This window comes from Cebus imitator, unplaced genomic scaffold (assembly GCF_001604975.1).
Source record: "Cebus imitator isolate Cc_AM_T3 unplaced genomic scaffold, Cebus_imitator-1.0 Scaffold2591, whole genome shotgun sequence".
Taxonomy (NCBI): domain Eukaryota; kingdom Metazoa; phylum Chordata; class Mammalia; order Primates; family Cebidae; genus Cebus; species Cebus imitator.
The window spans coordinates 1-3,458 of NW_016109906.1; the positions used below are offsets into that span (position 1 = coordinate 1).

General features: G+C 51.8%; 1 non-coding gene and 2 pseudogenes across 1 annotated transcript; all 3 read right to left on the reverse strand.

The window, feature by feature from the left end:
• Positions 1 to 184: 184 nt before the first annotated feature.
• On the reverse strand, positions 185 to 281 carry LOC119470017 (annotated as a pseudogene).
• Positions 282 to 2,814: 2,533 nt separating this feature from the next.
• LOC119470016 lies at positions 2,815 to 2,909 on the reverse strand. Its single transcript, XR_005198887.1, has one exon. It is a non-coding gene; the product is annotated as a small nucleolar RNA SNORD116 (small nucleolar RNA).
• Positions 2,910 to 3,372: 463 nt separating this feature from the next.
• LOC119470018 lies at positions 3,373 to 3,458 on the reverse strand (annotated as a pseudogene; the record flags this gene model as incomplete).

Here is a 3,458-nt window from a genome sequence, read left to right on the forward strand (position 1 = left end):
CGGCAGCATCTGGTGATCCTCTCAAGGCAACTGCCCCTGAGAAATGCAAAGATATCAAAGGTACACTTGAGGAACAAGCTCAGATCCACTGGTCACATCAATATCAGTCTTTCCCAACGGACAACTTATACACCTGCTTCTCCTCGTCCCTCACTCCTACAGGCCCCGGGGGAGGCAATGTGCTGGACCTCAGTTCCGATGAGAGCGACGGTATGAGTTTTCACTCATTTTGTTCAGCTTTTCCAAGGAATGTTTTTTTTGGGAGGACTCATCATCGATCCAAGCACATTGGAACAGGCAGGACATCTGACACGACAGGCTGGGCAGTGGGTGAGCCGATAACCTTAAAGACTTCGGCCATGCCCTTAATGGCCTGCTGAGGAACCGCTCCTTGTGAGTCTCAGAAACCTGAATGACACTCCCACTCATGAGGGGCAGAGGAATGCTTACCGTATTGAGCTGTCCGCCAGCACGAGGTGCACTGTGGATGCCAGGTCACACCAAATCCAGGACTCCGTGCGGCCTTCACTGCTTAGAAAATCGACTATCTTCCTTGCCAGCAGACTGTAGGCCCCCATGGCAAGTGCCCCTGAGTAGTGTAAAGAAGCCAAATTAATGTTTGAGAAATGAGCCCAGGTCCACTGGTCACCACTCCAATGTCATTGTTTCCCACAGAGCAACTCGCAGGCTTGCTTTTCGTTAACCTCCATTCCATGAATATACCTGACCCGTGTCACTCTGTGGACACCTAGGAAGCATCTGTGACCGAAACGACAGGATGCACCCACTGTTGAATCTATCTGCCTGTGTCTGTGCACGCCTGTCTTTGTATGTGTGCGTGAGAGTAAGTGTTATCTGTGTATGTATCTCTCCCTTTCGCTTCTGTGTTTACCACCACCGCAGGGGCAGGCATGGTCGGCAGCCTCCAGAGCTGGATGCCCCCACAACCCAAAGGCTCAAGACCCAGGCCTTTAATCAGCAGGATGTAAACTTTGACCTTGAGGCCATGCAAACATAGGCCGGAGGTTCCTTGTCTATCAGCCACAACCCCTGGCATGAGCACACACTGCTATTCATGGGACATCCGATGTCGTGATCAGACACTGTCTCTGGTCACCATGTCAGGTGAGGTGCACATAGCGGAAAACCAGTCACGACCACTGCTGGGTAGGGGTGCCTTAGCAAAGTCCAGCACATAGGTCTGAAACTTGGCATCAAGGCCAAAAGCAGTCTTCCTAACCAGCAAACCACCTCAAAATGCGGGCCTTCTCCCCTCCACCCAGTCCATATGCCCAAACTGTGCCCTCAGGATACCCAAAGGGAATGGCTACTTTTCCAATGGGACGTCTCTGCCTGACCCCCACCTCCCCCAAGGACCAGGTTGACAGGACACACTGCCTGTCATCATTCTTGCATTGGACACATCTACAGGGCTTCTCTGCAGTGACCTCTGAGGTGATATCACCTCACACAGCCAACCAGACTGCACTACCACCCACCACAGTGCCTGCAAGTCAGCACTGCCTCAACACCACTGGGTCTACATGCACCTGTCTGCTACATGAGCTATAAGCTGTAGAACCACCAATCCTTTCCAGCTCTAAGCCAACCATGTGCCCTTCAAAGTGGCATGCCTGTCCTGGCTACCCTGAGACTTCAAAACAGTTAAGAGAACTGAAACGCTTCATCGTGCCTACGGTGTAGCAGAATCCAACACTGGAACGTTGCCAACAAGCCGAGGCATGGAGGCATCCCAAATCAAAGAGACTCTCTGTGGCCAATGCCCCTGGGACTGCATACATGCTGCCCAGAACGCACACAGACCTCCGTGGATGGCCCCAAGCATGACTGGAGCCCACTAGAGAGTCCTGGACCAGGGCCAGGACCAGGACACATTCCCTCTGGGTGCCTTTGGAATGGAAATTGCTTTCCAAGTGGCAAAGAGGAAACCAGAGCAGTATATGCTCACATGAATTGCAGCAGGTGGGGCTGCCGGAAAATGTGGGCCAGGAGACCATTTCCAGGAAGATGTGTACAATGGTGGAGCCCACTACTCTGCTGGGAAGACCAGAAGTGACCCAGGGCTACAGACAACACCCCAACACTCACTTGCCCAGAGACAAGCCCTCAAAGACCCACCATGGCTATCCTGTGGTCCACCAGAGGAATCAGGAAAGCTCATCACTGCCAAATGGCAGCCCGAAACCACTGACGACATGCATGTCCACACAACGCTCTACTGCCTTTTCTCTGTGGTACCATCCTGCTCAGGACTTAGCCACTGTAACACGGACATCTCATGGCTAGGGATGCGAAGAAATCCATGCCGGGGGCACCTGTGACCAACCCTGGAAGGACGGCTGAAGAGGATTTAATGGTCTGCTGCAACACCCATTGCTCTGCACTCTCCTCCATCACCTTGGAACTCCCCTGTCATCAGCTAACAGAAAATGAAGGCCGAGGTCTGCCTGAAGGCTGGGCCTCGTGCTCTCCTCAGCAGGGGAACCAGAATGCGGTCCTGTGCGTAGACACCCACTGTGAGGTCTGGGACTCCCTTCCTGGGAGTTCACCAAGCCAAGGTCAGCCGTACACTGCCCTAGGTCAAGACATTTCTGCCTATTTCCACGGCCACCAAGACATCACAGAGTGGCCGATCATCCCCACGACTTTCCCATCAGTCTATGTTACACAAAGAGAATGTTCCTAATGTCTATGATGGGAGACTTTGAGTTGTAAACGTGCTGGGTGATGGAACCATGGGGACTAGTGGAAGATGTCCCTCACTATTACAGTACCCAGGGGAGGCAATGTGCTGGACCTCAGTTCCGATGAGAGCGACGGTATGAGTTTTCACTCATTTTGTTCAGCTTTTCCAAGGAATGTTTTTTTGGAGAACTCATCATCGATCCAAGCACATTTAAAAAGGCAGGATGTTTGACACCACAGGCTAGGCAGTGCGTAAGCCAATGACCTTAAAGACCTTTGGCACCCTGTGGAACCCAGAATCACGCCACTGAGCAATGGGCACAGAATATTAATTCAGGAAGTGGAACTTGCCACGCCATTTGTGGCTGGCTGAGACACAGCTCTTTGCAGGTCTCAGAAATTTGAAAGACACCTCTGCATGCAGGGCAGAGAAATGCTTACCATCCTGAGCCACCCACCAGCACGGGGTGCACTGTACATGTCAGGCTACACCGAATCAAGAAGTCAACACAGCCTCCGTTGGTCAGAAGAATCGACCACCTTCCTTTCCAGCAAGCGATGGATCTGTCATGACAACTGCTCCTAAGAAGAGTAAAGACATCAAATGTATGCTTGAGAAATGGGCCCAGGTCCAATGATCAGCACTTCAATTCTCTTCAACGTGCTGGACCTCAGTTCCGATGAGAGCGACGGTATGAGTTTTCACTCATTTTGTTCAGCTTTTCCAAGGAATGTTTTTTTGTGGGACTCAT